Source organism: Hydra vulgaris, chromosome 08 (assembly GCF_038396675.1).
Source record: "Hydra vulgaris chromosome 08, alternate assembly HydraT2T_AEP".
Taxonomy (NCBI): Eukaryota; Metazoa; Cnidaria; class Hydrozoa; order Anthoathecata; family Hydridae; genus Hydra; species Hydra vulgaris.
Genome location: NC_088927.1, coordinates 61,222,820 through 61,247,015, shown reverse-complemented (window position 1 = coordinate 61,247,015; position 24,196 = coordinate 61,222,820). Strand labels below are relative to the sequence as shown.

General features: G+C 29.8%; 1 long non-coding RNA gene across 1 annotated transcript; it reads right to left on the bottom strand.

Moving 5' to 3' along the window:
• Positions 1 to 18,953: 18,953 nt before the first annotated feature.
• Positions 18,954 to 19,986, bottom strand: LOC136084412 (uncharacterized). Its single transcript, XR_010640549.1, has 3 exons — positions 19,837 to 19,986; positions 19,472 to 19,665; positions 18,954 to 19,161 (listed from the first exon to the last, which is right to left on the bottom strand). It is a non-coding gene; the product is annotated as an uncharacterized LOC136084412 (long non-coding RNA).
• Positions 19,987 to 24,196: the final 4,210 nt, after the last annotated feature.

Below are 24,196 nucleotides of genomic sequence, written 5' to 3'. Positions count from 1 at the left end.
ATATTAAAAAGCCAAGGATGCTAAATCTTGTTTATAAAACTCCGGATAAACGTGCACGAATGAGTAACAGCAGCAGGAGCAGTGTTAAGTTAGGCATTAATTATAAGCGATAAAAAAAATTCGTAAAAACCTTAATGAGTTAAATAACCATTTACACCCTCTTAATACAATTGTTATTTCGTATCGTTCCGCATTAGAGTCTCTCGAAACTTAAACTTGCCAACTTTATGGTTACGATTGTATGGCAGTCAAAATTATTTTGGCTATTAATAAAATTAGAATAATAACTTCAAAGGCGATTCAATTGGATTTGTAAATTTTATAAGAAATTCTGCGGGAAGCATTTAATAATACAACTGCTTTAAAACAAATGCACCTGCTCGCATTATTATGAAAACCTCTTATTGGGCCCTCGATGACAATGTTTTAAGTATCGTTTGAAAGAATAACTTTGGATGAGGTGGTATTGCAATAACTAAAAATGTTGTGCAAACAAATAAAGATGGCTAAAGTAATCCAGCTGCAAATTTTTGTAGAAAGGCAGATTTTTTAGCAATACTCTTGTACCACGTATTTTTTAATATATAAAAATATAAATATATTAGATATATAAGTACTTATAACAACAATTAGTATAATAATATAAAACAATATTTAAAGCAAGATTTAATAAAAAGAAAAAAAATGCTACAATTTTATGATAATAATATATATATATATATATATATAAATAATATATATATATATATATATAAAATATATATATATATATATATATAATATATATATATATATATATATATATATATATATATATATATATATATATATATATATATATATATATATATATATATATATATATATATATATATATATATATATATATATATATATATATATATATATATATATATATATATATATGTATATATATTTATATATATAAGGGTGCATCACAAATTATTTTTTTTTAATTTCAGTTGTCTGCTATTTTTTTTTGTTTTACTGACATAAGCATTATGTTAAAAAAAAATTTAGACAATATTCAGAGGTCCCCCAGGCCCTTGATAGTTTTGCAGATTTTAATTAACAGAATAAGCCCTAAATAAATTATTATAATATTTAGTCTTTGGTTTCCATGTTTTAATGTTTGGTAGCCATGTTTAATTTTGATGTTTTTTCTTTCATAGTCTCACGAAATGGAATTGAACAATAATGCAATATTAGACAAAGCAGTAGCACCTCCTAAATCTAGTAAACTCGAAAATTTAATTATTTCTACACCGGTGGCAGTCAGTCATCAAAAAACTCCAGAATCCGGGTCAAAAACTAAACGACAAACTCGACTAGCCGCGGACATCTGGAGTGTCACGTCGACTTTTTTCTATCGTTCGATAGAAAAAAGTCGACGTGACACTCCATCCACGAAACAAAAACTGGAGGAAATGCAGACAATGTTGGCATTAACTTTTCAGCTCTGGCCTCCAAATGTGGCAAGTCTCATTAAGAATGCAGAGGATCTGGCATTTCTTGACTTAATGAAAGGTGACAGAACTGTTAGTTTTGAGGCTTTTGACAAGACACTTGCAAAAAAATATCCTGACACCATTGTCGAAATGCCGCAGAATTGAGTGTATGAAGCGATCACATCGTGAGATTGAAACACATCATCAGCCATGGTATCATCTGAAGTCGTGTTAAGCGATGAGGGCAGTAGTATCTGATCTAACAGTTCCGCTTCGGAAGACGATGTAGATTTCGAAGCTGAAACAAAAGAAAAAATTTCAAAACGGCAAAGACTTCCACTGGGAACAACAGCATTCATACCTACAAATGTGCTTAGCCGACCAAGTCTTGTGTCACTAGCAATTCGATTGAAGATGACGCCAACACAACAAGCAGCATTCACACAAGGATTGATAAATGAGTCCGGAGGTGATATTTCTATGGTTGCTGCTTCTTATGCAACTGCGGATCTTTCACGACAATTTATAATATATAATTAAAAAACTTTATTATTTATAGGATCTGCTTCAGTCAATTTATTGTGTTTTTAAACTAAGTAAGTAGGCAGTTAAATAAATAACATTTTCCATTCGAGTCTTAGTCTAAGATTGTTCTTTATTATGACTATTGTCGTATTTAAAGTTAATTGTTAAAGTTATGTCATGAAGCAAGAGTTTCTTGAGGTCCATATTACTAAAAGGCTTATTCATGAAATGAAACAGGTGAAGTTTATTGTAATGTGGGCAAAGGGAGTCCTAAAATCTTAACTGTATTAACATTACAACTGTAAATTTTATACATATATATATATATATATATATATATATATATATATATATATATATATATATATATATATATATATATATATATATATATATATAGATATATATATATATAAATATATATATACATATATAAATATATATATATATATAAATATATATATATATATATGTATGTATATATATACAAATATATATATGTATAAATATATATATATATATATATATATATATATATATATATATATATATATATATATATATATATATATATATCTGTGTGTACATATTTGGTTTAATTTACTATGTATTAGTTAATCACATTTATCACTAATAGGAAAAGAAAATAACATTAAAGGATCTTCATTTTACTTGCACATAACATCTCATTGCACTTAGTATCTAAGTAGAAAGTTCCACAGGAATAATCTTTCTTGCAGTGTATAAAAATTGGGTTGGTTAGTTTTTTTGCTGATCAATGCTGCTGTATAATAAATTACTTTATGTTAATATTTTTACGAAATTTAATTATTTTTTTAAATAGTTGAAAAAAATTTTTTGCTAATGCTAGTATTTTATAACATTTTCAGAAACAAGATTATGGTAATTGACGTACGAATGTAAAAAAAGAAAAGAAAGACTAAACTGAATATGAAACACTTGTCATCACTACTAGCTTTTCTATCAACAATATTTTGTTTTATTTGGTAGATATTTGTAAATATTTGTTGCTACACTACTAACACTACAATTTCACTAACACACAATATTGCTTATATTTAAATTTGATTTATATAACCACCATGCAATAATTCATAATATATAAACTTGAAATAATAATATGTTATTTTGGTAGATTTTTGATGATAATTTATACTGAATTATATTGCATTGCTTTATCACATCCAAGTTTCACTTTTTTTTTTCTCATTCACTCTAGTCAGACTTATATTTTGTTGTAGGTGCGGATATGGACATAAAATGCGATAAGAGTGGAGTTATTCAATCAATATTTTTCCAACGTGCAGAAATGAAAAGATTTTCAGAGCTAATTTTGATGTAAGCAACTTTAAACAATTCAGAGCTAATTTTGATGTAAGCAACTTTAAACAATTCAGAGCTAATTTTGATGTAAGCAACTTAAAAATTAACAAATTATGCCATTATATGTTACAAACAAAGTATGCCATTATATGTTATGCTGGCTGTTGGACCAAATGGAGAAAGTGAAATAGTAACAATTATTGTAACTGCAATAACTGTTACTATTTCAAATTTCTAAAAGCCATCGAATACATGCATTAAAATCCCTTCAAAAATGGCTTATGCCTCATCTGAAACAGACCTTGAAAAAACAGAGATATGATTTTATTGCCCAAAATGCCACAGAGTGCAGTTCGTTATTCCGAAAATAACTGGAAAAATTGCGTAACTGAATGGGCGAATTGTTAGCAACAGCAGGATTTAACTTTTAGACAGCAAACTACAAATAGATTAGAGTCTGTGAACCAAACAATTAAAGCCGCATTAAATTTATTTCACCTTTTTCCTCTTCTTTTTCGTTTTTTTTTTAACCTTATTACTGTATTGATTGCATGCATGAAAGATGCATGATAAATGAAAAATGAAATGATGCATGAAAGATATTATACATATTTCACTGCTCGTGGGCGTAATTCTTTGCATGCTGTTTTGCAAAATGATTTTTTTATTCTAAAATATAACCAACTTATGCACAAACCTTTGTGGCAAGTCGACTCGAAGAAGCACTAGGTTTAAACCCTATTGAAGAAAATAAACATCTAACCTTAAAAATATTAGGTCATAAGGTGTTGATAATCGAGCATAGGTGTCAATTCATATTTTTTAAATCAATGGTATTACCATGTAAACATATCTGTGTTGCAAGGCGAGTGAAACATTTGCCATTATTTTCATATGATGGCATTGGTGTGAGATGGCATGAGGCTCATGCTATTGAAAATTATTGACTTTTCCAGCACCAAAATAAAAATCTTAGTCATCTAGGATTAGGTGTTGTTAAGGAAAGACCATAGACACTATCTGAAAATTTAAAAGGGCATATCGTCTTTCGCAGCGTTTAGCCCAGCTAGTTTCAGAAAGTAGCAATTATGTATTTGAAATTAGGTTAATATTCTTCAAAATTTAGCTGAAGTTTGAGAGAAAAATATAAACATAGAACCGCCTGTGGATTTTTTAATAGAAGATAATTGAGTCCATTTTTGCCATAATAGAATTTTGGTAACTTTTGGATTTATAGCGTAAATTCGATTCTGACTATGTTAGCACGGCCAAAAATTTACATCAACTTCATTTCTATTGTTTTTACTTTTTAAATAGAGCTTTTTTAAATAGTATGAACTTTAAATTGTTACAAAAAAACGAAATCCCGAATAGGGCCTTTACTTATCGTGATACAAGGGCGAAGTGGTCAAATTATTAAGGTTCTAGGAATTTGTATTATCATTTTTAGAAGACTGTCTAAATATAGGGTAAATGTTCGAAATCCGGACAATTTTAAAACTTGCCGCCATTTTTTTGTTTTTAAATTCTATGTTGCGAAATTCAAACATTAATCAAAACAAACCTTGTACTATCGGGAAAAAAAAATGCAAATTTATCACATCATGTCAAAGGAATATGACCGTAGAGTTGCAGTGGTCGAGTCTCTCCGCACCGGGCACTCTGTCCAGAGATTATAAAATGGTTTGACTTCCCAAAAAGCACAGTTTATGATATTGCAAAGAGGTTTAACGGTGGTGCAGAGTCTGTAGAACGAAAAAAAAAGACGGCTCACACACCAATCAGGAATAAGGCCTTCATCAGCAGAGTACAGAAGTCGATCAACAAAAACCCCAGCACCTCCATCTGGAAACTGAGCAAAAATATAAATGTGTCCCATTACACCAAGTGAAGAGTGATCTGTGACGACCTTAGGTACAAGTCCTATGTACTGAACGTTAGGCAGATGCTGTCTGCTTCAACAAAGCAGGCAGCATCTGCCTGACCTTCAGGACAATAGAAGAACAGGAGAACAGAAGAAGAGAGTGACTTTCAGGACAATAGAAGAACAGGAGAAGAGAGTGGCTAAGTGTTCCGTTCTTTTAGCATCAGTAAAATATAAAGCAGCCGGTAAACTTCGCTTTTTCAGCGATGAGAAAATTTTTACTGTGGATACCAAAGTGAACAGAAGAAATGACAGATGGTTGGCTCAAGACCCAGAAGATGTCCCAGTGATTGGTCAGACAAAATTTCCAGCCTCTATCCATGTCTTTTTCCAGCAAAGGCCATGTCATGCCACCACACTTCTTCCTGAAGGGCCAAAATGACAATAAAGAAGTTTACTTAGACCTTCTGATAAAGGTGGTGAAACCTTGGATGGACAAGTGTTCCAATGGTAGGCCATATGTGTTTCAGCAAGACTCAGCTCGTGCTCATACCTCTAATTGGGCTTGAAGAGAATCTCCCTTTGTTCTGGTTGAAGCACTTTTCGCCTCCAAACTCACCAGATCTCAATCCATTGGACTATTATGTCTGGGGCACTTTGGAACGTGAGACCAATAAATCAAGTCACAACACTGTCGAATCTCTAAAGCGAGCAATTACTACTGCAGCTGCCAAAATGTTTGCCGATGAGGTGGAGCACGCCTGAACCTGGAGCACGCTCCAGGTTCAGGAAGCGTATCGAGCAAGTCATTGAAGATAAAGGCAGCTGGCTTGAGTGAAATGAAAGGTCTTATATGTGTACATTACTGTTTAAAGTTTCAGAAATATAGCTTTGAAACTAATATTTTTATTGTAATTTTTATTTTGTGTCAAAAAAGTCCGGATTTCGAGCAGCCACCCTGTATACTTAACTCGCAAACATTAAATCACACAAAATATAATTTGTCACAAAAATTATTTTTTCTCTAAAAAAATGTGGACTTGAGCCCTTTTAGAAAAACCTTTCACATTTATAAGTATATTAAAAAAAAAAAAAATTTTAATGTAAAATTATTTTATTACGATAACAATAAACTACTACTAATAAAAATTTTTTATTGAAAGTTTAAATTGATAATTAATTTCTTTTAGTTTTCTCAAAACATGGAAATTGTGACTTATATCTCTTTTAAAAAAACGCTCTTCAATCAGAGTCACTGTTGAAATAGGTAAATTCAATCAGAGTCACTGTTGAAATAGGTAAGGAGATATTATGTGATAATACTGGTAAAGAGATGGTATAAAAACATTTTATTCTAAAGACTCACTGAATAGTATTGATATCGACAACAATCTAATAGGGTGGAGCTTATTTTTTAACTTTTGAAATATGATCTTCTAACCCTTTAAAATTTCTATTTATGAAATAATAATTCAGACAAAATAAGAGCACAATTGAACAATATTTAGAGTTAGCTCAATCCTGGTGAAGTTTCTAGCACTCTGCCATCAGACTCGCGGAGTCTTGGAGACTGGGTCCATAATTGTATTCTTTTAGAGTAAAATTTGGAGACTTGGAGACTTGGGTCCATAATTGTATTCTTTTAGTGTAAAATTTAGTTTACAAGCTGTGTGGTTTTAATCCTTTACAAGTCTTTCCATCATAACAATCAATAATAGCTGGAATTGTTCATTCAAACAAAAATAAACTAAACTTGTGACATAATTATCATTCATCAGTTTAGTGTCTTTTATTTTTCTAATAAAATTAACTAACATGACACTGAAGGTTAGTTTACTTACTCACAGGTTAGAAGCAGTGCAACAGACTCACAAGTCAGAGGCAGTGCAACAGACTACCAAAGCTGACCGTAATTTGCTTTTAAGCATAAGAAATAAAATTTTTGTTTATACTGCTTCTTAATGATTGAAATATTGATTATTTTTTCATCAACACTTGACTACAACAAACAAGGTATTTAAAATTATTTTTAAATTTATATAAAATTATTTTGAAATTTATATAATGCAGTGGTATCAGGTTACAGGTTTACCTTAGGTTGACTAGTTGAGCCTAAATATTTTTAAAATTGTTGCGGCAGTATGGCAAATTCAAAATATTTGCTTAATTAATTGAGGCATTGCTCTAATTTTTTAGTACAATTGATGCTGAATTAACAGTGTTACGTAACTGTTTTAAATGTTTCCAGTTTAAAAATAGTATAAAATTCGTGATTCCAAAAGCCAAATGATAAAAATGCTTTTTCTAATTTTTTTCCAGATTAATTTCTGATCTAAAATGTCGTCTGTGGCAAAAGCAACAAGATCTCAAAACCAGTTGTATCTTCTTGGGGACACTGTGACCGTATTAACAGGCAGCAAGTTGCCATCATTGAGTATGGCTCTGGGGTTCTTCCAACATCACCATCTTGAACTGATGGAAACCATAAGACAATCGTAGGCTGTTACCATCAATGAAATATCAAAATTTTGGCTGAAAGCTAGAATCCCGATGAGAGAACATCAAAACTGTCAAACCAAGCTAGAGAAGTCATGTGAGGAATGGCGTCTTATCAAGAAGAACAAAGCACGAGCTTCACCAACTCAACTCGCAAGAGAGTCAGCTTTTGTTTCCACACTCGATGATCTTTTTGATGTCGCTCATGCTGATACTCTGAACATGAAATCAGTTTTGCAAGAAGATAAAGATTTCTTATTAGCGCAGCGAGAAAAAGGAAGGAGAGGGTCGACGGCTGGGGTAGATGAAAAGCTTGCTGCCAAGGAGAAGAGTGTCAGACAGAGAAAAAAAATGCTTGCCAGGCGACAGCAAATAAAACAGTTTGAAGATTCCTCAGTGGAACTGGTTTAATCTGGTTCGGAAAACAGTTCAACAGAAGACACAGAGAAAATGGAAACTGAGAATAATGCATTTGAGGAGGCTGTTGGAGGCATAGCATTTAGGACACTGAAGAGAAAAGAGGGCGAAAAACAGTTGTCACTCCTGAACTCGCGGCAGCACTGGATCCAAAAAAAGTTTCAGACTGCAAGGCTGTTTTCGTTATAGCAGAGACTGCCAAAAGCATGGGACATAACATTGACGAACTTGCTCTAAACAGAGATTCGATACGACGACACAGTTGAACAGAGTCCAGCAATCAGCAAACATAAAGGCTGAGTTTCAGGGCAACGTTCCCTTTGTTGTTTACTGGGACGGGAAGTTGTTGTTCACTGGGATCTTATTGGAAAAGAGAAAGTCGATCGCCTGCCAGTGTTGGTTTCAGGAAAAGGAGTTTCTTAGCTACTCACTGTTGCCAAGCTTCCATCTGGAACAGGTTAGGCTGCTGCAGTTTTTGGAGCCATTTAAGACTGGGTCATAGACGAGAGTAACCGAGCTATGTGTTTTGACACGACCAGCTCTAACACTGGTCGGATAGCTGGTGCCTGTGTCCTTCTTGAGCAGAAACTTAAGAAGGAGTTGTTGTCGCTGGCTTGCAGGAATCACATTATGGAACTGATTATTGTTGCAGTCTTCCAAGTTTGTATGGGAGCCACCTCCTCACCCGTGGTTCAACTCTTCAAGCGCTTCTAGGAATACTGGGCATTCATAGACACGGCCAAATATGAAGCAGGGATTGCAGCAGAAAATGTGGCAAATCTAGTGGAAGACATTAGGCAAAGCACCATCGATTTTGCCATCAAGATTCTTGAACAGAACCAGCCGAGAGATGATCATAAAGAATTCTTGGAACACTCACAGTTTTTTAAGGCGCTACTCCTACCAGAGGAGTGCGATTCGTGTTGCCTGGAGCAATGCATCATGCTCGCTGGATGAGTAAGGTCATATACAGTCTCAAGATCTGGATGTTCAAGGCTCAATTCAAACTGACTCCTGCAGAAGAAAGAGGATAATGCGATGTGTGTGTTTGCAGTACGCATCTACTTGAAAGTCTGGATCTGTGCACCTCAAGCATCCGATGCACCTTATAGCGACTTTCTGCTGCTAAAGTCTCTGCTTGAATACTCCTCTATCCATTCTGCAATCTCAAAGCAAACAGCAAAGAAGTTTTCCAATCATTTGTGGTACACCTGTCGAAGGAACTTGATACGCTGGCTTTCTTCGACGATCGGGTTAGTTCGTCAACCAAGAGGCTGATGGTGAGTGCAATGTAGAATAAAGAGGAGCAAGATAAGGACCATTCCAAGAGAATTACAGTAACTCTCGATTCTTTCAAAGACAAGAATTTGGAAGATTTTGTCACAGCTAAGTCGATGACTCTGCTCTGAATAATGGAACTTCCACATGGGTTCCTCGAAGTTGATCCGGATTTGTGGGAGGACAAAGATGATTTCAGGCAAGCTAAAGAAACAGTCAAGTCACTGAAAGTAGTAAATATGATCACGCTGAACGTGGAGTTGCATTAATTCAGGAATACAGCAGCTTGTTAACTCGTGATGAATTGCAGTTACAATTCCTCCTGCATCATCGTCGAATGTACCCTGACAGCAGAAAACAAACTATGTCTGGAGTACCATAAAAACAATAAATTTGGAAATTATTGAACTGACACTATGAACTCTGTGTAAAACTGAACTGAGATTGCAATGTAGTTGTGTTGAAAAATAATAACTGAATTGTTAAAAATAAATTGAGAATTCATGAAACTTTCATAATTTTCGTAAATTTTAAAGCTCTTGAGCTACCCCTAAACATAAGAATTTATTGTTCAAACTTTTTTGGTGGTGTTTCTATATTATAAGGAACAGATTAGGAGGGTAAGACTTTCAACATTACTTGTTTTTCATTTTTTTTATTTTTAAGCTCCACCCTACAATCTAATGAATTCTTTAACCCAATAGAAACCTTATGGGTGTTAGTAACTCCTTTTGCTTTAAATGACTTAAAATCACTTATTTTAAGATATTAATATCCCTTGTATTCTATGACTTGAAATCAACTGACTTGTCAAATCAACTTCTTAATAGCTGTAATTTAAAGATTTCAATACCCCGGTCACTTACATAAACAGATTATTTATTAAATAGTTTCACTGAACTTGAGTATAAATTAGACTTGCAAGAACAACTGATTAACTCTACACCTGATCTTTATTTGATAGAACAATGATAGAAATGAATTAACTAGAGTTCAAAGCTTGGTTCTTTATCAAAATCTTACTTCTAAAAGTTCTAATACAATAGTTAGCGAAAACCTGAAAAGTTGCGATACAGTAGAGGTATTGAACTATTTTTATTAGTTTTAAAATGCGTTTATTTTAGTTTCAAGATTTAAAAAAAGAAAAGGTTACAGTTAGAGATGGTATGATTTCAATTCCACCAATTCTAAAGAATTCAAAAAAATTACCATTATCTACTTTTTAAATGAGCTCGAACGATTCACAATTCTCATAAAAATGCACACCGTCCTGAATTCTAATGCAAACCGTTCTAATTCATTGCAAACCGTTCCATTTCAAAAATGATTTCTTAAATACTCATTCTATCAATATAAAAGATCTTAAGTTTCCGCCAAAGATTACGTGCAAGTGAACGTCTCAAGCTACAAAGAGAAAAACTGCAATCGGTGCATGTAGATAGAAAAGAAAGTGTTTATCTTATATTGATAAAAGTGTGTCAGGAAAAATAAATGGTTAGTTTTTATGAATTAAATAATGAAAATTCTTATAGCAATTTTCTTTTTGCATTTCTCAATGATGCTGCATCAATAGATATTTTAAAACCATATATAACTAGTTTGACACGAAATAGCCAAATGAAAGCAATATTGCAACAAAAGCAACTGGCAATATGGAATTGTCCGTTTTGCACTTTTAATACAACTTCCAGTGAAAGCTGGAAGTGAAATGAAAAGCTGTTTAGAGTGGTATTATTTCAAATATGTTGGCATTTAAAAGAAAACAAAGAAATGGTTTTTTGACTTAGATATTTTTTGTTTTTATTGTTATAATTAATGTATTTAGTATTATAATTTATATATTGTTATAATAATATTATGTTATAATTAATGTATTTAGCATTAAGTAATATAATTTCTTTTCCGATAAATTCATATATAAATATTAGTTATTTAATATAAAAATCATAAATTTTAAACTTAAATTAGTTTAAATTCACTTTTAAAAAGTTTTTACTATGGTGCATGATTAATTTTTTTGCTCACTGTATACATATATACACATATATATATACATATATATAGAGAGAGAGAGTTCAAAGCTTGGCTTTTCATCAAAATGAAGAAATGCCTTTATTTGAAAGAGACCTTATTAAACAAATTAAAGCAATAAAGTTCCGTGATGTAAGTAACACTTTTCAAAACAATATGAAAAAAGAAATTAAAGCTATACGTTTATCAGACAAAACCCTAACACAAGCTGACAAAACATCCAATACGTACAAACTATCAAAAGAGCAATATAACAAACTTTTAACAAATGCTATCACCACCACATACAAAAAGGCTAACCCAAAATTAAAAGATTAAATTATTAAACAACGAAAAAATATTTTTTTTTTTCCAACCACGAGGTATACCAAAAAATTAAGTAAACGGATCGTCCGAATGGTTCTTCACTTTAACAGATCACAAAGAAAACTTTAATAACAACCCATCTGTACGTCTTTTAAACCCTTTAAAAAATGAGGTAGGAAGAATTACTTAGATAATATTATCTAAAATTAATTGTGAACTTAAAAGTAAGCTTTATTTAAATCAATGGCAAAGTACAGAAAATGTAATCGATTGGTTTAAAAAAATCGGCAATAAACATTTACACAAGTTTCTAGTTTTTGATGTAAACGATTTTTATCCGTCAATAAATCAAAACACTTTAAACAATGCTTTGATTTTTGCTGAACATTATGTCATTATAAAAAGCGAAGATAAAGCATTAATAAAACATGCAAGATAATCCCTAATATTTAATAACAAGACGGCGTGGATCAAAAAAAGAGGAGGATTGTTCGATGTCACAATGAAGGCATTTGATGGTGCTGAAGTGTGCGAGCTAGTGGGAATTTTTTTACTATTTCAAATTTCACAGCATTATAATAAGGAAGATTTCGGATTATATCGTGATGACGGCATGTCGTATTTAAAAACAAAAACGGTCAGCAAATGGACAAAATTAAAAAACATATAACAAGTATCTTTAAAAGTAACGATCTACTCATCACCATCCAAGCTAATATAAAAATTGTAAACTATCTTGAAGTTACGTTAATTCTAGCTAACAACTCATTCCAACCTTACTGCAAACATAAAAACCAACTAAGGTATACCCACACTAACTCTAGCTACCCTCCGAGCATAATTAAAGCAATCCCTCGCAATATCGAACAAAAATCTTCCATGTCATTAAACAAAACTACTTACATGAATTCTACTTTACAATATGAAGAAGCTCTTAAAAAATCAGGAAATAACCCAAAGCTTATCTACCAACCACAACAAATCCAAGCACAAAAAAAACATCGCAAACGAAATATAATTTGGTACAACCCTCCGTACAGTGTAAATGTCGTAACAAAAATTGGTAACCGTCTTCTGGCTCTTATAGATTATTATTTTCCGCTAGGCCACAAGCTTCATAAAATATTTAATCGAAATTCTATCAAGATTAGTTACAGCTGCATGCTTAACCTGAAATCAATATTCAACTCACGCAATCATAAAATATTGCACAACTACAAGCAAAGAGAAACCAAGCAATATAACGGTGTAAATAAATCAATTTGTCCATTAAACAAACAGTGTTTGTTCAACAATATTGTTTACCAAGTTACAATTAATAATGAAGGTAACAAAAAAGTATATTTTGGTATAGTCACACATTATTTGATTTAAGATACGCTAATCATCTAAAATCCTTTGCTTCAGTTAAATACAGAAACGACACTGACCTTTCAAAGGAAGTATGGAGCTTGAAAGATCAAAACATAAAACCCTATCTTAACGTGGAGAATGATTAAACGTTGCAGATCCTATAATCTTACAACAAAAATATGCCACCTCTGTCTCTATGAAAAATATGTAACTTTATCACATAGTGGAACAAATTTACTAAACAAAAAGAATGAAATTGTATCTCAGTGTCGACATTCAATGAAATTCTTGCTCTCTTTATTTGACACAGACTAGTAAACTATAACGCCTTCTTGTTTTGTTTTTACTCAGATTTGTTTATCAGGTCTGAATCCGTTCTACGGTATTTAATTTTAAGTTTTTTAAACGATTTTTTGACGTTTTTTGTTTGTATTCACGGCTGATGATTCCTTTCGGGCATGAAACTTCAAGTCCCGCTTTTTTCATTTAATTACATAAAGTATACATATGTATATATAAACCCACTAAGTAACAACAGCTGACATAAGAATGAAACAGCAAATAAGTCTGACTTATCTATATCTTTTATAAGAACTGATTGAAAATTAGGAACCATTCCAAATTTAATATACTGTGAGCAGGTGTTAATTGGAAGAAAGAACTTTTCCGATGTAGCACTGTCAGAAACATTGACCAAATCGAAAGTTTATCACTGGATCGAAATAAAAAATGATGACAAAACATTTCTAAGTGTCTATATGTGTCCATCTGATCTCTGCATCAATAACCATAAGTGACACAACATACAACTGAAGAGTGGAAACTTGAACTGTGTTTTCTGACAAAGTGATTGTTACAACATAACAGGTATTTCAGAGGTTACTGGAAAGGAAGAAGCTACTGGATAGGAAGAAGAGTGTTCAAGGATGACTTATAGTAAAGCGGTTAGTAATTAAAGATTTAGTAATCTCCAAAATTGCCCGGTAATACAAATGTCTAACAAGTGAAATATATCAAGTAAAGTATAACAAGCATAACTTAACAAGTAAAATTTAACAAGTATAGTATAACTGGTCTTAAACTGATGTAATTAAATTAAAAACTTAATAGAAAAAATATAAAACATTTAACTTTTTATCATATAGTATAAATATTACACATCAGGAGTCTGAAAATGCAAAAATGAACTAGCTAATTGTCTAGAAAAAGTAAGTACACCAATTTTTAACGATTCAATTTACTTTGAAAAGAAACTATATAGGATACTTATAATATGACACGACAAGAATGAACTATATAGGATAGCATGATATAATCATTTACGGAGAGCGACGTTCTATTATCGGTACGTCTACTGCAAAACTAATACATAATTTATATACAAGTAAGCTTTTATAGAAAAATAACCATTGGTTAAACCGGACTTCTTTTAACAACTATCAAAAAAATTTGCTTTAGCACAAAACCCGATATAAAATTTATATACATTGCACACAGTCATTTTCACATTGACACGGAAGAATTCTTTCAATCATCGGAATCATATATCTTTCATAGAAATTGCCGTAGCAGGGGTCGCGGAATTTTATCAAGGAGAAAAATTTTTGCACTTCGCCTAAAAACTTACTATTTTTCAAAGTATTGGTTGGCAAGTTCTCTTATAAAATTTACGAACCAAATCAAAAACAGTGGGACATCAAAACGTCTCAGTACTACAAAGCAACAATTGAAATACTAGTCAAAAACGGCTCTCTGTTTAACATTCCCCTAAATTCAATAAAAAAATTTTACTTAGAAGTGGCTAAAACACCAAAAGACTGTCGTGCCTGCAGAACTTTTCTAGAACAGTTTAACTTAAACAATAATGCCGTGGACCCAAGTTTGAAAAAAAACTTTACTTCCCACGCATGCGGACTGACACTAAATATCCTCTTTCGCTTTCTACACACTACTCTACCTTCTTCGGACTTGAAAGCCAAGAGCACTAGGCAACAGATCGTTAAAAATTACTAATGCTTAACTTGAGGTAAAATTGAGAACAGCCTTCATATCTTTGCCTACTGTCCTCCTTCTGTTGAAATATAGGAGTATTTTAAACATGTATTTAACTCCTTGACATCCCTAAACATTTTTTTCCGATAAACTCGATTGAAACAGCGAATTCATCGTAGAAAACCCTTCTTCGCAGCTGCTTTTGACAGACACTCGTACCATTATGAGCGAAATATGGAACAGCAGATGCCACCATATGTTTAAGAATTCGAAAATTGACCCAATGGCAGTGATCAGGATAATTATCAGAAGCATCAGGAAAATTATTACTGTAAATTATAATTATCATGTCCGTAGAAATACCACGGACATTTTCTGTCTATTTTTTTGTATTAGAAACGCTATTTGTTAAATAGAGAATGAGAATCGGAAACTAAACATATGAGCTAATCTATTACTCTGGCTCATAGCAAGAACTAAATGTTTAGTTAAGTTTTCTTGCTCCCTGCAAATTTATTTTCCTTTTTTACAACAAAAGTATTATTATATACGATTAGACAATCTCTGCGAGCCCTTATTTAATAATATATAACTTATTATTTGCATGTTTTCTGTAGATTTCGTAACACAATATTTGTGCAAAAGTCCTGTATTTTTTATTTTACTTAATAAAATCTTTCTTCACTAAATATATTAATTTAATCATAATCAACTTCTTCTAAAACCTTTTTCCATGTTCCCGATTTCTTTCCGCACCAACAGTTCAAAAATAAAAACATAGAAAACTCTAAATTATTAAAAGTTATAAATACAACAACATTAAAAATTAAAAACACAAAATTATAAAAATAAAAAAATTTAAAAAAAAAAAAATATATATATATATAGAGTCACGAAATTATTTTAAAAATATAGGCATACATGTTGTAGAATATTTTTGAATAGATCGGTATTAAATTTATGTGAAGAAGCTTCTTCTTTATATTATAAACGCGTGTTATAAAAATATTTAGAAAAGGAAACATATATACAAAGAGGAACAAATATAAAACTTATTTAAAACAGCATATAATTATTTATTGAACAGAAATAGTATTTAAAAAATAAGTATTTATTTATTATTTTATAATTAAAAAAATGGAAATTCTATGATTATTTATTATGCAAAAATAATAATAACTTTCCAAACATTTATTTATAATCATTTGTAAAACATTTAAATTTTGTAAACATTTATTATTTTGAAATAAAAAAAGAAATAAAAGAAATTCACTATGAAAGGGTTACTTTATGCTACGCCATGGATGGATAGCCTACAGGAAGTCAGTAACGGAAAATAAAAATTATCTTACTTTAAGGCCTTCTTTTATTGGTTGAGAATATCATGTGTTAAAATAACTTTTATTTTGTTGCACCGTAAAATAAAAAATTTAACTTAAAATTTTTGAAAAACCATAAATGTAAATAATTAAGTAGGTTTTTCCATTTAATAAATATAGACTACCAGTTTATATCTACAGTAATCATCTGTAGTTTTGAAGATATTGAAGAAGGATTTCAAATTGTCATAATTCGTCTACAAATAATCTAAGTATAATTTTAAGATCATTATTAAATTATATTACGGCAAACTTATTTACCTCCTTTAAAAAGTTAACGAACTCAGGTGAGGAAGAGATGTGATTCAACGAGGAAAGATTGTTTTCTACTAACCAACTCTCAAAATGTTTTATCGTCAACTGAGTGCTTTATTCAGATAATTGATAAATTCGAACGGCACGGGGATATTGCTTTCCATTACAAATTTGCTCCAGTTAACTTTAACCTTGAAAGTAAATTAAAAATATCTGTAGTACTTTGACTTTCTTCGGTCAAAAAAAATCTGCTGGACAATTTGCTACATAATGCAATATCAACAAAACTTAAGAAGGTAACGAAACCACTCACCGGCTATATCAGGTTTAATCATCGAGTCTTGTAATCCAGTGTCACGGTCGTTTACAAGCGCTATGTTTAGGCACGCATGCGTTAAAATTTTTAAAAAAGTCTTGAACTTTTAAAATGGCTGCGGCTCTTAACGACATAAAATATTTTATATGACAACCGTTAATTTGTTAACATTTTCTTTGAAATATAATGTTGTACTCTTGTTTTTAACTTATATCAGTATATTAATACATATAATTTCATAATTACATCAACAAAATAGTATTAAAATGGTCTTAGCGCGCTTAAACTTCATCTCTAGTTAGTTACTTTTTAGAGTAAAACACAGATTTGTTTATTTATTTAAATTCAATTTTTTAAAAATCTGACTGTAGGAATTCAAAAATTTTTTTTTTAAACTTCAGATAAATATGTTCCATATTAATGATATTTTTTTGGTTATTGCTTCAGCTTTTTTTTGGCTTAAAAGTATGCTTTTACTGATAGGACTATGTCCTAATATAATAAAGTTTCATTTTTTATTATTACTTTTAATTTTTCTTACTTATCTTAAAATTAATATTGTATACTTTGTTATCTGACTAATGAGTTATTCCATAATTATCTCCATCTAAAATAATAATAATAACAATAATAATAATAATAATAATAATATTATATATATATATATATATATATATATATATATATATATATTATATATATATATATACACACACACGCACACACATATAAATATACACACACATATAAATATATATATATATATTTATTTATATATATATATATATATATATATATATATATATGTATATATATAAATAAATATATATATATTTTTTTATATATAAATTATGTTAGTGTATTCTACAAATAGAGTGCTCAATGTTATTAAAGAACAGAGCAATAATAAATTAGCAAAAATGCTTATATAATTTTTTTCTTCTGTGAAGAAAAAAATTAATAAGAGTTTTTACTAATTTATATATTTATATATATGTGTGTGTTTTTCTTCTCTTTTAGATGGAAGTAACATGGTTTATTGTATGTACATTTTGTTGTGTTGATAGATACAAAATCAATTGAGATGTTGATTGATTTTTGATTCATTGACACAAATTTGAAAAAATTCTTTGAAATACGAAAAATAAAGAATATGGTATTTAACTTTCTTGGATTACAATCAATTGGATTTGACAATTGAGGATAAAAATACAGTTAATTTTTTGTTATCGGTAAGTTCTTTGAATTACCTTATACTTTTATGGTGTTTATTAGCAATATACAATGGATATAATTATTTGAAAATTTTTACTATTTTGGATACATAATATTCTCATATTACTCAACTTTTTAGTTTAAGAAATTTTGAATGATTATAAATTTGTTACATTTATTTAAAAACTAACATAACTACCTTGCTTAAATTATTTGTAGCATATTTACATTTAATCCTATTACTTTATATTCTCTTATTAGTAACTATTTTAACAAAATATAATTTTTTTTTATGTTGATAAAAACAAGAATAATACCCATAAGAAATGACAGGTGTCATTTCTTAAAAATATAGCTTTCTGCAATGTAAAAAATTCTTTCTTTAAATAAAGTTATAAATAAATACCTCTTTAAATTATTTATATTTTCTTTTTTCAACTTTTTATATTTGCTATATATGCATAAAAATAATTCAAATAAAAAAGTTTTCTGAAATAAATAAAAATTTATTTTTTATATAAAGTCAAAAATAAATATCAGTTTTAAATTATTTACATTTTCTTTTTTAGACTTTTTTTTATTGACATATAATTTTTTAAATGTAACACAGATATCATTTCCTTTTTCTTTTTTTAATTTTAGGTCTCAGCGTTCTTTTTTTAGGATTAGTTTTTAGATGGTGCGATTTAAGGATGCATTTTAATCGCATTGTTGGTGAAGGAATAGATTGATATATAATCTTTAATTTGTTGAACTCATGATGAATTGATTCACCTCCTTGTTTACCATAGAATCCAAAGCCAGCACCCCATTTTTGTAAGAATGGTATCGCATGATCTTCCATCATGTGCAACTTAGGTGGCACTGAACCCTGAGGCCATTTGGCATGATAAAATTGCATTAAATCATCAACATATGTTTCTGTATACAAAAACACAGTTATCAAATGGTTAAGCAGAAGAAAAAAAATTACATTATATTATGTCTTTATTCTTATTATATAATTTATTGTTTAGGTTTTTGCAATTTAGTTTATAGTTGTCAACTATACCATAAAATTAAAAGTATAGCTATTAATTATTACATAATTAGATTTTTACCTTTATGTGAGAAAAATTTGATGCAATACCATAAAACAAGCAGTAAAGAGGCACTACAATGTTAAACAAATACAAAATAATTATTTAAAATAGTAACTATTTTATTTACAAAACTATTACATAAAACATACCTAGTTGTGTTAATTCAATTATTGTCATAGTACTTTTTGAAGAAAATATGCTATAACAATTGGAAAGCTTATTGAAAAGTTGTTTATACTTGCTACTGATTTCAACTGATTTTTCATGAACAGTTGTTCCAGACAATCCATTGTTATAAACAAGAAGCGGAACAGAATTACAAAGCTCTAATATAGATTTTTTTCTGAAAATACACAAATGATACATTACTTGGTACTTTCAGCTTATAATTATCACTATTATTTTATCATCAGCACTATCACCGTCATCATCATTATTATTATCATAATTATTAAATATATGTTATATATAAAAATATAAAATATTATATGTAAAACATATAGCACATATTTACTTTTAGCATTTTATGTACATGGTTTCCTATAAAACTTTTTCCCATGATATGCTTGTCGCTGTACCTTGAGTTTTTGCAAAATCAACTCAATCTGTTGAATGCATGGTCCCTCACTTTTCTTAAAAATCAATTCGTTTTCCAAACCATTACACTCTCTAACCTAAAAAAACATGTTTTTTATCCTCATGTCAAAAATAACATAAAACAATCTTATTTTCACAAAGTTATATTTATTAAATTTTATAACAATTTTTACTTTTTCCATTTTTGTTTCGTTTAGCAAATTGAGTTGAGGGATGTAAAGTGACTGAATATTTTCTACACAATCTTCAATATTCAATATGGCTATAGCTACAGTATCATTAACCAGCTGGATTTGGTCATCTAGTTTATCAATGCACCTTTTTAGATTCAAAATTTTTTGTTGTTTTAAAATATAGTCTTGATACGGTTGAGATAAAAGACAATTTTTATTTTTTAATGATGCTGCCATCATAATGTCCACTTCATGGGCTTCTTCCTCAAACATGTTAAAAAACTTGAGATAAACACCAAGAGCAATATGCAGACTTGGTAAAGACACCTAATTATGCAGAGAACAAAATAAATTTATTATTTAAATATAGTCAATGTGATTCTATGGGAAATAACTATGGATTAAATATTAACAAAATGTAAAACAAAAACTAACCTGGTTTAAAGATATTCTCAGGATAGGCTCTGCTATAACATTATTATAAAACTTGGCCTTTTTCTTAATGCCACCATATTTTATAAATCTTTCAAAATCAGCTTGCAGATTTACCAAGGTACGAGATTCTATGCCTGTTCTTTCTTTTTTGCAAACCTTCATTTCATTTGTGGTTGCGTAACAGAATAAACACCAATGTTTACCTAAAAAACTACCAACTATTAAATACTAATCCTATTTTGGTGAGGTGAATGAACAAAGCAGGATTTAGTGGTCAGACATTATCAGCCTCCTGGGCAGTTCTAAAGACCTACCCAACATAAGTTTATTTTGTCTTGAAATCCTGTCCTGAAATACATAATTAAAAAAATTAAGATAAAAGTAATGAAACTGCTCACCTGAGGCTCCGGAAATTCCATACAGTGAACAAAGGAATTCATAATCTCCAAAAATAAATACTCTGATACTATTATCCCTATAAGTATGTACACAAACATTAAATATATATATATATATATAGATATATATATATATATATATATATATATATACATATATATATATATATATCTAACATGTAAATTTTACAGCATATATATATATATATATATATATATATATTTATATATATATATATATATATATCATATCATATATATATACATCATAATTTATTAACATACTTATATTTCATTACTTGTAGCGCTTCTATTTGCTTTTCAAATCTTGCCATGGCTACTTTAATATTAGCTCTGAGGTCATTTGATTCAAATATGTTAAAAACAATAGTATTTTCAGAACTATTTGGATTTATGGTATTAACTATCTGGTAGCTCATCTTGAAACTTCCACCACCATAATCTCCTCCGATTTTGATGTGAATTTCTTTATTTTGAATAAAATTATGATTCACAAGATCATTGCAACTAGAAAAAAAAATTATAATGGACTGAAAAGTTAAGTAATACTGAAAAACTATAAGTTATATATATATATATATATATATATATATATATATATATATATATATATATATATATATATATATATATATATATATATATATATATATATATATATATATATATATATATATATATATATATATATATATATATATATATATATATATATATATAATATGATTATTTATTATCTTTCTGTAATTCTAAAATATCTCACTTCTCTAACTCTTCTAGATGTCTAAATATATGTTTGGGTAAATCCGAAATATAACCCCAAGGAACTTCCTTAATTTCAAACTTATCTTTCTCATCTTTTTCAAAAAAGAAAGGAGCATTTTCAACAATAACTTCATTGCCTGACCAATTTTCAGCAACTACTCTTTGTGACGCATTTGATGCAGTGCATATATTATAAGTCTTAAGCCACCTGTAAAAACAATTTATATATATATATATATGAATTAGTAGAAAATCACTTATCAAACTTTTTTCACACTGTGTATCATCAATTAGACTTATCTATTAAGACACATCAGAAATGAATTCTGATGTGTCTTAATAGATAAGTCTTATTATACTGTGTTTCATCTATTGTCTTAATAGATGAAACACAGTGTAAAAAAAGTTTGATTTTTTTTTTTTTCAACAGTTTGTTGCACCATCAGTAAGTTCATCAGAAAGCTACTTTCCTGATGAACCTTCTGATGGTGAAACAAGTTGTTCAAGAAAAAAATATATATATTTATCTTGACATAATTTTAAGTTTTTCCCATGGTACTCCCATATCAGTTTTCATTGCAACCATCGCACTTGCCCTTATTTCAGAGTGGTTTAGTCCTGCATTATCTAGTATGGAGTGCCTTGTGTCTTGTGATAATGAATTTAGCAATTTACTTGTTTGATTTGCAACTGCATCGTTTAAATTGCCTGCTAAAGTCTCAAAATGCTTTGCAATATTTGTATTACGCAATCTTAATGTTGATTGTGCTGCCTGAGCACTATTGACATAAGCTTTTGGTGCATGAGTAAAAATCATTGGCTGAAAAGTAGAAATAAAACACGAAAATATTTATTTATAAAAAATAAATTTTCAAATGTTTATCTTTATAAAGACATATCTTTATAAAGACTTACTCGAGGTCCTCCACTTTTAAATTCAATTGTTTTTTGTCCACTTTTTGCCATTTTTTGCTTAATAGTATGAAGGGCTGCTTCTTCTAGCTCTTGGGGAATATCACTGTCTTTATTTATTTCAAGGATATCATTTATACTTTTCTTTGAATTACTTGATGAAGTCAGTAATGATGTTGATAACAGTAATTCGTTATGACATAAGCTTTTATGAGTTTTGAATATTTCATACTCTTTTAATGCATTAAATTTTTGCTTGCATAAATTACATACAAGAGTTAACATCTGAAGAAGAGAATTAGTTTTTTTACTGGTCACCATATCATCAATATAAATTTTTTTATTGCACTTTGGGCAGAACGTCTTATCAATATATTTATTTTTCATTTCTTCCACAAGACATAAAAAACAAAATAAATGTTCACAGCTTTTCAATGTAACAGGCATTTGTGGTATTTTATTACATTTACAACATAAACAGAGCTCTAAAAAAGGATTCAATTCATTTTGTAGTTCTGATATATCAATACCTATGTTTAAATTATGTATAGGTAATATATTTTCTTTTATTGAGTTAAACATTGCAATTGTCCAACATTTTTTGTATTCACAAGATATATATATTTTTTTTATGAGTTTAGATTTTTTTAAAAGTGAACGTGTGAAAACTGTACCATGCCGCACATTTTCAGCCATCTGACATGTGGCACAGTTTATGCTATGTGGTTGCCAGTTAGTATTCAGAGATAAAGAAGTTGTTGTTCTTCTTTTGTTTGCATTATTAATAGTGCAATAACACTTGTGGCAAATATTTTTTGGATGAATGTTCTCTATTTCTTCGAATTTAACAAGAAACACTTGCTCTATTATAGTTTTAAGATTATTAGTCAAACTATATAAAATAGTTTATGAACAGACTACAGATTTATTAACATTATTAACATTAACGAACAGACTGCAGGTTTCCTTCTTCCCCACAAACCATGTAGACCACCACTATTTTACGGACTTCCAAAAATTCATAAACCTAACATTCCGCTACGACCAATAGTTAGCGCATGCAGTGGACCAACGGAAATCTATCAGAATACCTGACAAAATTCATACAACCACGTTTTTTAGTCGAATCACTACCAGCCTACATTAAAGACAGTATACATTTTCTCAACATGTTACAAAATATACGACTTCAATCTTCGGAATTCATCTTTGTGACGGCTGACGTGACATCATTCTACACCAACATCTCACTTAGAGATAGCATAGACGCAGCATTACACTACTTGAGGCTCATATCAATACAAGATAGACCAACTGACTGCCTATCTCCGGGTATCATAGGTAACCTAATAGAAGAAATTCTATCAAACAGTACTTTTTCCTTTGGTGACAAACACTACCATCAACTGACAGGGACATCAATGGGCACACGAGTTGCGCCATGCTATGCAAATTTATGCATGGGGAGGCTTGACGAACGAATCTCTAACCAATTTCCGAACCACATTACTTTCTGCAGAAGATTCATTGACAACATATTCTTCATTTTTCAAGGGCCCATAGAAGTGTTAGA